The sequence below is a fragment of the Pithys albifrons genome, chromosome 1 (assembly GCF_047495875.1).
Source record: "Pithys albifrons albifrons isolate INPA30051 chromosome 1, PitAlb_v1, whole genome shotgun sequence".
Taxonomy (NCBI): domain Eukaryota; kingdom Metazoa; phylum Chordata; class Aves; order Passeriformes; family Thamnophilidae; genus Pithys; species Pithys albifrons.
Window position 1 is genome coordinate 85,503,258 of NC_092458.1, and position 13,632 is coordinate 85,516,889.

General features: G+C 45.5%; 1 protein-coding gene across 3 annotated transcripts in view; it reads left to right on the top strand.

Moving 5' to 3' along the window:
* The first annotated feature begins 4,075 nt into the window (after positions 1-4,075).
* FOXJ2 (forkhead box J2) overlaps positions 4,076-13,632 on the top strand; it is a 29,673-nt gene continuing 20,116 nt past the window's right edge. For all 3 annotated transcript variants that reach the window (XM_071557665.1, XM_071557674.1, XM_071557683.1), the window contains exon 1: positions 4,076-5,536. The gene's annotated coding sequence lies outside the window, so the exon portion shown is untranslated. The remainder of the gene's footprint in view (positions 5,537-13,632) is intronic.

Sequence of the window (13,632 nt, forward strand, 5' to 3'; positions counted from 1 at the left end):
GATTGTGTAAGCTGCATCATTATACGTGTAGGTATGTCATTTCCATAGAGTACTCTGAAAAATTCAGGGTGCATAATGTAAGCGGCTAAAGTAAACTTTTACATGCGTATTTACAGAGTCACAGAATCAATTAGGTTGGAAAAGGCGTCTGAGGTCATCAACCTATGACGAACACCACCAGGTAAACTGGACCATGGCACTGAGTGCCAGCCAATATTTCCTTCAGCACTTCCAGGGATGGTGACTCCACAACCTCCCCGAGCAGTCCATTCCAATGTCTAATGAACCTTTCAGTGAAGAAAGTCTTCTGATGTCCAACACGAACCTCCACTGAAGCAGCTTGTCCTCTCATCCTGTCACTCATTTGGAGAAGAGACAGACCCCTGCCTGGCTGTACCTCCTTTCAGAGAGTTGTAGAGAACGATAAAGTCACCCCTGAGGCTACCCAACACTCCCAGCTCCCTCAGCTGTTCTTGCACTTAGACACAAACACATAAAAGAAAGAATTTCCTGCATAAGAAGTGGTTTTGAAAAAAATGCTAGAAGCCAAAAACCGAACCCAGGCAAAGGAGAAAAAGGCATTAGGGTACCTGCACATTAGATGGCGTTGCTGAGATGCCTGTTTACTTCTGATTGCAAATGGAAGGAACAGTCCTTCAAGCAGGATGTGGAAGAGAATTCCTCCCCAAATACTGTGAGTTTCAATGTCCCAACTGCCAAAAAACAAAGCCACCTCCTACACCTTCCTGAATGCCAGAAGCCCCAACTGCCCGCTCCCCATCTGTCAAAATTTACAGCTTTCCTTAGACAAATATTAACAATTCATGCACAAAGGCAGTGGCATATTGAAAAAAATGAGAAGGATAAAATGTATTGAATGTAATGTAAAAATAAATTACGTGGTGACTAGTTCACTTTTTTCCCCCATATCTCCATCTGCTCTCCTCTATCCTCTTAGCTTGGAAAGGCTTTGGGATGTCTTTGTTCTCTGAATGCTAAATATGATGATGGATCATGATCCATTCACCTCTGTGCATCTTTGCTGCACTGATCCTTTGCTTTGCCTCCCTGGGACGTTTTTTGTGTTGGATGGAAATGTTTGTATTTACATTCTTTCAAGTAGTGGAACAAGTTAGTTACATCATATCTTTTAATTGTAAAAAGCCGGCAGTATTTCAGATATTCATTTGGGAGAGAGGATCCTGAAAACCAAAATGAAAAATAAGTAGGGAACACACACTGCATGCCTGGCACATGTCGAGTCCCACCACAGCTTTTTAACACCTCTGCAGTTGGCTACAGATCAAACAACTTACAGATACCACCAGTCAGTGCCTCCCGGCACAATGATGCTCCTGTCTTGTCTCTCGGTAAAGAGGAGCCTGAGCACTGTATTGACACAAATCCCAGGCAGAAGCAGATAAGCTAATTTGGTGTGGGAATAGCAGGTAGATCCAAAGACCACACAGCCTAAGCAGAAGTGCAAGTAGAGGCAGAAGAACAAGGAAACTGAAGCTAAGGTGTCAACTGAGGACTGGAGTGAGGCTGGGAGAAAGGACAGAGCTCTGCTGTAGAGGTGGGAGGGAATCATAAAATCATAGAATTGATTGGGTTGGAAAAGACCTCTGAGATCATCAAGTCCAACCCTTGGTCCAACTCCAGTCCCTTTACCAGATCATGGCACTCAGTGCCATGGCCAATCTCAATTTAAAAACCTCCAGGGGTGGGGAATCCACCACCTCTCTGGGCAGGCCATTTCAATGCCTGATTACTCTCTCTGAAAAGAATTTTTTTCTGATCTCCAACTTAAATTTCCCCTGGCAGAGCTTGAGCCCGTACCCCCTTGTCCTATTGCTGAGTGCCTGGGAGAAGAGTCCAACCCCCACCTGGCTAGAACTTCCCTTCAGGTAGTTCTGGACAGTGATGAGGTCACCTCTGAGTCTCCTCTTCTCCAGGCTAAACACCCCCAGCTCCCTCAGCCTCTTCCCATAGGACTTATGCTCCAGTCCAGATGGTTGTTGGACCTTGGTAATGATCAAGAACACCATAATGGGATCTGTAATATGAATATGGGAATATTAATAATATTAATAATATTAATATAGGAAAGGAGGCAGGAAATCCTTCTTGACAGACAGAACAGGTAAGTAGCACAGGGAGAAGAGCTATGACCAAAGCTGCTGTCATAGGAGCAGAAGAAAGGTTTGGTGTGGGAAAAGGAGAACAGAGTATCCTGAGAGGACAGAGGATGGTGACTGACTTCCTGAAATGATGGCATCGAACTTTGACACAGGTTTTGACCTGTTGAAGGAATGCAAGGAGTCATTGCAGGTGCAATGGTAAACTAAGCCCTGTAAAAGCAGCAAATCTTACAACACACCCTCTAATATCAGAGTAATTTCCATATTACTCAGAAAATGCCATTTCCTCCCAGCATATGTGCTGTCCACTTCTCCAAACCTTACAGAAGTGCTGCTATTTCGAAGGATGCAGATGCAAAACTGCCCACAAAAAGAAGAGATCATCAAATGCAGGGAGTCTTTCAGATAACTGGGGTAGGGACCCTGAGCAAGGCTGTTTTTCAGTCATGCATTTCAGATTGACATGCCACAGTGACCTGCCCATGACACACTTCAGGTGCAGGGGGACACCAGGGAGCACCTGCTCCTTCTTGCATACACATTTTGGAGTATTTGGTCTGTTTAGTCTGCTTCAGTCCTCTTTGGTGTCATAAAATAATGGACTGTTTCCTTGGTCTGCAGCCCTGAGACACACTGACAGGAGACTCACAGTTTTTGGCCAACTGGGTGAAAGTGGGACAACACTGTGTGAAATTCACAGAGTCACAGAATGGGTCAGGTTGGAAGGAACCACAGTGGGTCATTTGGTCCAACCTCCCTTCTCAAGAAGGGTCATCCTAGAGCACATGGCACAGGAGTGTGCCCAGTCAATTCTTGAATATTTCCAGTGAGGGAGGCTCTACAACCTCTCTGGGCAATGTTTCAGTGTGGGGTGAACTGAAAGTTCTTCCTCATATTCAGGTGAAACTTTCCATTCATCATTTTTAGCCCATTGCCTGTTCATCCTGGTGTTTGGCAGCACCGAGAAAAGCCTTGAACTATCCTCTTTAAAGTAAACAAACTTTCTCGGAGAGAAAGGACTTCACCAACAAGCTTATGAAGTTTATAGTGAAGACCTTTTATTTCACACAGCACACGGTTTATATAGGGTTAGAGGTACATCTTATTGTTCTAAAAGGTCTCACCCCAACACCTAGAACTTCTAATTGGTTAAAAGCCTATCTCTCACAAGTCCAGTGTTTGTATTATCTCATCCCGATGTTTTGAGGTCCATGTCCGGAGATCAGGAAGGCAGTTGAGACATTCTCATGAAAACATTTGCAAGGAGTGAACGTCGCCTACCGGACAAACAGCAGGTGTGTGTCCTTGCAAGCTGAAATATCTGCATGATTCTCACGGAGCTGAAGCAATTTGGATTGCTCAGAAATTCACTTTTTGCAAGCAATCTCACAACACCTCTTGGCACCCCCACTTTATTATACACATTAATGAGATGAATTCATGGGGTTTCCTGCATGGTTCTACCCGGCTGAAACACATGGGAGAGATAGCGATCAGACTTTTAACAGGGTTGTGGTTGGAAACGCCTTGTAAGACATGGTGATGTCCCTGGAATAGGTTAGTGACAAACACAAGGCGTGACGCAAGATGATCAGAGACGAAGGGTTGTTTGGGGATGGGAGCTGACCCCGAGCATCCAGGGCTGGAGTTGGGCACAACCACGGCGTGGCCGGTGGGAGCCGCGCGGGTCACCCAGGGCGGAGAACCCGACCTGGGGCGCCAGGGCTGTCAGGCCAAGCCGGGCACCCACCTGGGCAGGGGCCGCCAGAGGAGGCTGCCGGCAGCGCTCGGGGTGCCGGGGATGACCGCGGCCCCGGCCGGTCCCCGTGGACAGCCGCCTCCTCCCTCCGAGCGGCAGAGCGGCCGCGGCTCCCCGGCCCGGCGCCTCCTTAACCCGGGGAGGCGGGGGCGACCGAGCCGGGGGGAGCCGGGGGAGGCGGAGCGGTGGCCGGGGAGGAGCCGGGGCCTGCAGTGGAGCCGCAGCCCGGAGCAGCAGCCGCGGGAGCGGCGGGGCCTGGAGAGACTGAGCGCCGGCCGGGCCGGGCCCCCCGCACCGGAGCCGGGGGAGCGCCACGGGGACGAAGCCGCGGCCCGGCGGAAGGCGGCGGAGGCGCCGCGCAGGCCCGTGAGCCGCCGCGGCCTCCCGTGGTAGCCGAGCCCGGGCAGGAGGAGCCGGGGCCTGGGGGGAAGCCAGGGACAGCGGCCGGGGTGGGGGGACACCCCTGCAGCCTGCTGGGGTGGGGGAGAGACCCTGCCTGCCGCCCCCCGCCCCGCCGGGAGCTCCTTGCCCGGAGCGGGGACGCCCCGCGGCCAGGCCCCTGCCCCGCAGCCGCGGAGGAAGCTCAGCACTTGCCCCTTCCCCACTAACGAGCCAGAGCAGCGCAGAGGGCCCGGCACGCATCCTGCCTAACTATCTAGGAGCAGTTGTGCTCTTTCTCTCTGAGGGACAGAGTCTTCTGGAGCTCCCTCGATACAAGGGGAGAGGTGTCCTCGGACCCCAATTTCTGAGGATTGTGAGAATAACCCTTACCACCTACTCCTCCCTGCTACTGGGGAAATTCCTGCCTCCAGCAGGGCAGACAGCCCTTCCCCAGACCAGATAGTAACAGGGGAGTTTTCACAGAAGAAATCTTGTATGACCAAGACAGGCAGTCCCCAAGACAGAAATAAGCAGGAGCTCCAGACACTTACTTAGTAATTTTAATTATTTACATCTGCTCAGCAGGCGGCAGAGCGAAACAAGGGAGAGAAAGCAGAGACAGATTTAGCTATTCTTTCCTTTTCCAGTTGCTGTTAACTGGAGATAAAGGTAATTTCCAGTACTGATCTCATCCTCCTTCATCCCAAGGAAGATCCCTCATCCCCTAATCCCAAGAGGGTTTTCTTCTCTGTGCAAGGAGAGTAGACACACCTCCTAGTTACAGGGAAAGGAAAAGGTAGATTTCGTTGATAATATCCACAGGGATAGCAAGAATTTTTTTCAGAGAAAGATATTTTCCCACCCTTAAGGACAGGGTGTATAGAGAAAAGAAAAGAGAGATTTCCAAGTAGGGAGATTGGTGAAATTGATTTCAGAAATAAGCTATTAGTGAAAAAGCTGTCTCCCAGGGGAACACCCCTTTAGTAGTTAGCTGCCAAAAGGGAGAGAGGATCTCCATCCCAGGATAAAACCAGCAGTTTCAGGGGATTGACAATCCCAAGCAGATTGTTTTAATACTGAAGATCCTGATTTCATCCACAATCCTTTCACCCTCAAAATATTTCTTGAAGAAGCTCTTGGAATAACTGACATCAAAGCTCTGAGTATGGGTCTCAGAGAAGGAGTGTGAAGGGCAGCACCCCAGCAACCAGCACTGAAGATAATCCACCTCCCTCCAGAAAATCTTCCAGACAGAGTGAGTAACCACATTATATCACCTCTCTATTCCTAGCTGTCCTTCTCTCTTGCCTTCTGTCCTTGTTTTCCATGTCTCTTCTCTCACTGTGTCTGCTTTCCTTTTAATCTTTTCTCTCGTTCAGTTTCTCTCCCCAGGCTTCTTTTTCTGTGTGTCTGTCTCTCTCATTTAGCTCCCTTATATGCTGTATGGAATTAACCTGATTCTTTCTCTCACTGTTTAGTTTATGGAGACCTTATCCCTATTTAATTGTAAGAAACCTCTTTGCCCTTTCCCTTCTACTTTCTTTCCCTGGTTTATTCGTCCTGGGCTCAGCCTGTATCATCACCGGTGTGAATTAATTTCTGTTATTTAGGGGTCATTGGGAAGGATAGTCCTGGCCAAAAAAAGCTTTGAGAAGACAGGAGCAGTGATTTGTAGTGTCAGTGTCCAAGGATGCACCGATGGGGTGGAGTGTCAGTTCTCCATATGGGTCCTACTGTGCTTGTAACTGTGAGGATAAAATCATTGTGTGATGCAAAACCTCACTGTGCCTGGGATCCAAATGTCCGGGTCCCCATGCAGGTGCTCTGAGATGCATGTCCTAATGTACCTGAGGGACTGGGGGATAAATTCTGGAAGGGGTGCCCTTGAGAGTGGGGTCTGTGGTGCTCAGGGGCCTGGGAATGAGAACCATGACAGTGCTGGTGGAACCTGCTCCAAAAGCCAGAGGAAGCCATGCGGTTGCCACCAGTTTACATCTGTGTTTTGTGCTGCATTCAGGGGCTAGGAATGTGAATCCTAATGCTGGTACTGTGTGAGCCAAGCTGCTGCTTTTTGTAAATGAGGCAGTTAATTCCCAGTCACAAATGATTATTCTGACACCAACGTAGTGATTTCCTGAGAAATGAAGTCCGAGGGAGACTTCATTTCAAATGAAGCCAAAGCAGATTCCAGTAGCAGAAGAGTCATGCCTAAGGATATCTCAGAAGAAGAAGAATCGTGCCTAAGGATATCTCACCTGAGGTATTTGTGTTACTGTTCTCCAGTAAGATATCGGCGAGGAAATCCAAGATCAAAGGGCCAGGGCAGGAAGCCTTTTAGAAGCCTTTTGGGAGAGCAATGGTTAAACAGGGAGTCCCTGAAGAAGGAACTCCTTGGTGTAATGTGCTAGCAAGATCAGACAAAAGATGCCAAACGATTCCCCATTTTGGCAGAGAATTCTGCCAGTTATCCATGGTTTCAGAAGGTGCCTCTTCCTAAGGGAAGGCTGAACCACCAGGACAGGTATGTTTTGGGGGTACTGTTGGATGCCCTCCTACCTGTTGCCCTATAGTTATGCAATCAGCCTGTTTTGAGTACAGCTGGGTTATCTGGCACGAGGGAAGAGATAACAGGTATTTTGGCCTTTGTACATTCAAGGGGATAACTGACTTTTCATGCTCCTGAGGTTAATTTACCTCATGCTGCCCCCTTCCTCACAGTAATGACTTGACATTTTTCAAGTGCTTTTGGCTCTGATGGATGCCAGGGCACTTTACAGAATGTATATGCCAGCCTTAACAAAATTCTGCTCTTCCATGACAATTATCTTTCTGCATATGAAACATTTTTTCTGCCATTAATGATAAAGCTTTAAAATTTTTGTACTTGCTGCCTGAGCATTAAATATTCATGACAGACAGACACACAAGGCTGAAAGTGGTGTGCTGTAGACTAGACTAATTGTTATATATTTGTTAATTGCTGGGAGAGCAGAGCATTCAGTACTGACTTGGACACAAAATTAAGGCTGTTTCTGCTCTGAAGATCTCACAATCTAAAAACACAGCTATACAGAAGCCAGGACATACTCATAAATTTAAGGGAAAAGAGAATAATTTTTAGAGGGCACAGCTCTTCAGTGTGATCATGGTATTCACATCAAATATTTGTCACAGGTGAAAATGCAGCTTCCTCTGAGATGGAATACTGCAGCTGTTCTGCACCATTTATTTTATACAAAAGTATTCATAAAAGAAAAAGGGACAGTATTATTTGTCTTCAGGAAAGTGCAAGCTACTTTATAGACACCTTTAAATGATAGTGCTATAAGAGTTTACACTGAGAATGTTAAACCTGAATATCTAAAATTAGATGTTAAAAACCATATTAACGTACCTGTGAAAATTGCCAGGAACATAAAGTTGGCTTCAACAGAAGCAATGAAATCTTCAACATTTGGGTAAAGAGACACACAGTTATGTGTGTATGGGTTTGTAAATTTAAATTTGGACACTCGTGTTTCCAAAAGTTGACTTTTTAAATTTAAACAGTGTGATCCTGTCATATGGGCACTCAGCTCCCATCTGAGAACTGAGTGTGTGGCATTTCTCAGGTCAAGCCCTTAAGTAAAATGAAATGAGATGGTCTGGAGAGTTATGAGAAAAGGATTATGTTATGATCAGGAGGTTATAATAATGTTTAGTATGTGTTCTGTAAGTTCTTGGGTTTTATCTTGAAATCTGGTTTTGTAGGCAAGGATAGAATAAGGAGTATGAAAAGTTGGAATGAAATAATGAAACACAATAAAGGGTTTGAGGAGTTTGGATCTAATTCCCCAGTCCAAGACAGGGTTGTGACTATTGTAGCACTTCTCGTTTGGATTTTTGTTGGTTTTTTGTGTTTTGTTTTTTTTTTCTCTAAAAATTCAGCAGGTGTCTCTGGAGAAGTTTATTCTTACCACAGAGATACAGGTTGTAGCTTAGCACCTCCTCCCCCAAACTTCAACTGACATTCATATGGTGGGAGATTCAGTCTGCATCCCAGTTTTGATGTTTGTCCCTTTGCTTCAAGTGTCAGAAAGGAGGTGTGGTTAATGGCAACTGTGATATAGACAGCTGTCCCTCAAGAGCAGGACTGGGCTGATTATCTCATTTTACACAGCTGTCAGACAGGAATGAGATCTTGGTTGGTAGCAACTAAAAGATGAAAAATGCTTTTGGACTAATTTTTCCATTTGCTCCTCCTAGCCTTGAGTAAAATTGTAACCACTGACTTTCACACAGAACCCTCTCTTACGTTTTGTAGTACTCCGTTTGCAGAATCTGTTCCTGAGTGATGCTTCAGAATTGAAACTTCAAAAAATACTGTTTCTAGCATTTTCAGTCTGGAAGGCAACTTAGATGAGATAAGTAGCCCCAAGGTTAAGGGACAGCCTAATATGGTATCTCTAACAAGTTTGAACTCTTTAGTTGTGTTAACTCTGAAGGCTGAAGAAAAGCCTTTAACTCACTGTATTGCTGGCAGTTGAACGTGTTATTTTAGCAAGAAAATTCAGTTGATATGTTCAACCTCTAAGGCTTATCATCTTGGTAGGAGGCAGTATTGCTCCTTGCTGTTTGTTCTGCTGGTTTTGTTTCCTTCTTTCTAAGGAATATATGATGAACCTAAAAATCTATAGCACATTTCTTCTCTGTACTCCTGTTTTTCACCTTTAAGGGCTGTCTGTGTGTTCCTAAGAGAGAGCAAGCATGCTGCAGTGTGCTTTCACAATCAATTAATAGTGAATTTTCATTTTAAGTTTGAAATGAAATGCATAATGCTGGGACTGTGTCAAATTCAGAGATCTCACAACCAAGTTTAGGATCAGTTTAATGTTGTGCTCTGTGCCGCTTTGCCTAGGTTTGGACTAGATGGTTGTTCTGTCCTTCTGTTTTTGACCTGCCCAGTCTTCTACCCCATCTTATTATGGATCTTAGACTTGTTGTCTTGAAGGCAGTCAGGACAAACTGTGCTGGTACCTGACCTTTGTGAACCCTTTCTTGACTGCCGGGGTTCGTAGCATTGCGTGACACTCGGGTTCCTCTCCTGCACCTTTAAGGCCCAGCACGTTTCCACCCTGCCTACTTCTTGACTTGCATTTCCTCCTACACCCCACTCCTCCTCTCACTTGTCCCTGTTATTTGCATCTCGTTTTCCTTGTGGTCCCTTTGGCATTCTGTCTTGTGGTCCTACAAGCCTAAAGTTCTGCTTTTCTTTTCACCAGACAAACGTCCCTCATCTCCTCTCTAGGATTTGTCACTGGCAGGCATCCTTTCTTACTCTGTCTCACAGGTTGGGTCTTACTTCTGCACCTGCATTTTGACCTGTTCCTGGTTTGGCTTTCATTAGATTTTATGCCTATGGACACATAGGACTTTTTGTCTGAGGTTATCTCGAGAATTTTTTTCTTTTATCACTGAAAATAGCCAGTTCTGCCTGGCTAGAGAATGGCACTTTGTCTCCATAGACCAACTTACTCCCTTTCCTACCCTCCCTTCTTCTCTGGTCCCTCTCTTTCCTCAGGAATAGCTGGATTGTGGTTGGTTAAAGGAAAACCCCTTGCATTGCGTTCTGTGGTTCCCCCCAGCGCTTGAGAATCTTCATTTTCAGAACTGAAATGAACAGTTTGTTCAAGGCCTAGTACCCCATTCCTCTTCTTTCTGAGCTGGTCACTTAACTTGATGTGAAGTCAAGAACTAAGGGAATAGTGTTCTTTTCTGGCCTTTTTTATGTATAAGGGAGACTGAGTAATGAGGGACAGGGTGAGATGATGAGTGAGAGCTTTTATACCTTGAGGAAAAAAGATTTGCTTTTTTGTTTTTTGCAATTAGCAATTCAAATTTTGTTTATGCTCTGCTCTATAAAGACTGTGGCTGATTATAGCAGAAATATGTAATTACTGTTAAAAGTTCAAATCTGAATAATTGAGAAGGAATCTGAACTCCTCGTGGTCACAAATTAAAGGAGCAAAGTTTCTGAATCCTGAGTTTTCCCCCAGAAAACTGTGGTTAAGTAAAACCAAGACAAAATTTCCCTTCCCATCAGGACCTTGCAGAGAAAAGTAAGCAAGCTGCTAAAATAGTTGCATCTGAAATTCCCTTTATCTGCACCTGAACAAAGCAGACAAGCTTTGAAGTTAGAGAATTGGTCTGGGAGACCCGAGTTCTCTGCATGGTTCTGCTACTCCTTTGCTGGCTGACCTTGGGCTGAATGCTTCTCCAGGCATGGCTTCCCATTTGTTCTGGAATAGGTTCTTAAAAGGGTTCCAGAGTATAAGGATGTAAACCACTTTATAATGGCTGGGTGTTATTGCTGTTAATTGCCTTAATTTCAATGTGATACTGAACTCAAAACATCGATATGCTGGGTTTGTGGCGTTAAGAGGCAGTGAAAGCACGATGCCTCAATTAATTTTTGTTTCATGGGAGGACCGGTGGCTCCAGAATGGAAAGATCCTGTACCATGTCTGCAGTGTAGAACTGTTGTGTAAGTTGGTTTCAGCAGAGATATTCTCACTCCCTTGGAGCTTCTCCTGAGATCTGTAATGACCTTTTCTTGGCCAGGTCTCAGGGTCTCTATTCCATCTTCATCCTTCTTGGCTTCCGTGCTGTTTTTGACACTTGATCATGCCCAGTCTTGAAATCTTGTCCTCCCTTGACTTTTGTGTCAGTATTTTCCTGGTTTCCCTCCTACTGTTCTAGTCATTCATTCAGTAGCTTCTGCACTAAGCTATTTACCTTCTTTTTTTTTTTTTGGTAAGTTAGACACAATGACCCACTTCTGGTGTCCTCTCTTTGCTTTTCTTTATCTCCTTCACTCCAGGGATGTTAAATTATGCAACTTTGCATATTACCTTAACATATTTTTTAAAATTAATTGCTGCAATTGCTGAGGCCTATACAGAACTCTAGAAAGCTCCTTTGAGATTTCCCTTTGTTTCCTCCTTTCCTCTGTTGCAAACCTCTACAGTTTGGCCTATAACATGTTCTTGCTCTGAACATACAAGATAAGGATTTGTCTCCCAGTCCATGGCCTGAATTTTTGCTGATTCTTTCTCAATCTCATTGGGTAACCCTTATGGTTTCTCCTTCATTTGCCTGAAGGGAAGTTCTAGCCAGGTGGGGGTTGGTCTCTTCTCCCAGGCACTCAGCAACAGGACAAGAGGGCACAGGCTCAAGCTCTGCTAGGGGAAATTGAAGTTCGAGATCAGAAAAAAATTCTTTCCAGAGAATCAGGCATTGGAATGGCCTGCCCAGAGAGGGGGTGGATTCCCCATCCCTGGAGGTTTTTAAGGTGAGATTGGCCATGGCACTGAGGGCCATGATCTGGTAAAGGGACTGGACTTGTACCAAGGGTTGGACTTGGTGATCTCAGAGGTCTTTTCCAACCCAATCCATTCTGTGATTCTATGATACCATCTGTTGCTGCTGGCTGTTCTTGCTGGCCTCTGACAACTCTGTTACCTTCTTGACTTGTTAAAAACATGATTACTGAAGCTGCCCTCCTGCCTTGTTTTCTCAACACGTTGCCATCTTCTCCCCGACGAGCCTGTGCTTTAGCTACCATCCACCACAAAGGGTTCTTGTCCTCACTCTAAGGGGCCTTCACACATATATTTCTACCCTGTCTGTCGTTGTCTCTTGCTGCCTGTCCTTTGCTCTGCCAGCAACACAAACATGACATTTTTCACATGAGCATCTCTTCATGTTCTTCCTCAGCTGACTCATACCTTGATGCACACAGGAATGCTGCCAGCCAATAGAGACCAGACATACTGGAAACTAGTTATTTCACAGAACTGTAGAATCATTAAGCTTGGAAAAGACCTCTGAGATCATCAAGTCCAACTGTTAATCGCATATTTGCAATTAACTGTTTTCAAATACAAAAATAACTATTTTTAGCATATTTTAAAATTATTCAAGAGATCTAACTGGTACTCAGGGGTAGTTGTCTTACTGCATCTACCTCCCTCTCCATGACTTCTTTTGTGCAGAAAGATGATTACAAGAGTAAATAAAGATTTTCATAAGTGAAGACACAACATCTCGGAGTGGGAGAGTCAGTCAGGGTTAGAGCTGAATAATATTTACTTGCAGCTGCAAGGTGACAGCTGTGGCAAGTATGTGTGTGGAAGAAAGGGACTTCTTTCACTGTCTGTAAGAAGATGAACAGAAGATTTAGGTTCAGGATGATGCATGAAATGGAGCATTTTATGAGTAGGGCACAGAAAGCCAAGCAGCAGTCCTGAGCAAGAGAAACTATTAATGAATCACAGAATCACAGAATCGATTGGGTTGGAAAAGACCTCCGAGATCATCAAGTCCAACCCTTCGTCCAACTCCAGTCCCTTTACCAGATCATGGCACTCAGGGCCATGGCCAATCTCAGGTTAAAAACCTCCAGGGATGGGGAATCCACCCCCTCTCTGGGCAGCCCATTCCAATGCCTGATTACTCTCTCTGGAAAGAATTTTTCTCTGATCTCCAACTTAAATTTCCCCTGACAGAGCTTGAGCCTGTGCCCCCTTGTCCTATTGCTGAGTGCCTGGGAGAAGAGACCAACCCCCACCTGGCTAGAACTTTCCTTCAGGTAGTTCTAGACAGTGATGAGGTCACCTCTGAGCCTCCTCTTCTCCAGGCTAAACAGCCCCAGCTCCCTCAGCCTCTCCCCATAGCACTTGTGCTCCAGTACCTTCTCCAGCCTTGTTGCTCTTCTCTGGACCCGCTCCAGCCCCTCAATATCTTTCCTGAACTGAGGGGCCCAGAACTGAACACAACATTCAAGGTGTGGCCTCACCGATGCAGAGTACAGGGGAAGGGTCACTGCCCTGGTCTGTGGCAGTGTGGTTCTGAATCCTCTTGACCTTCGAGCTTGGTAGAAATCTTTACAAGTTGTGAGCCTGGCCAGGGATTGTCAGGTGTTTTGTCTGCTGGAAGGCAGTTCAGCAGCTTAGTTGAGAATAACAGCTAAAAGAATAGTAAAAGGGAAATATGTTAAAACAGTGGTTGAGACCTGATTTATGAGATTCACACAGTATTATTTTATTCTTCTGATCGTTCTCCAACATCAATTTCAGCTGTGCTTTTCTCTTAAGCTCCTTTCTAACAGGCTTTTCTGCAGTGGTTTTGTAACCTCAGCTCTGGGAGCGTGTACATTTTGGGCACGTGGTACACGACTAATCTGCACTTGATACAAATTTCCTTATTTCCTATGAATTCAGTACATAGTTCTTGCTAGTGCTTGATACCCATTTCCACAAGTGGATTGTGGCTTTGTTTTAGTAACTATTGCAGAGTTCATATTGACTAATC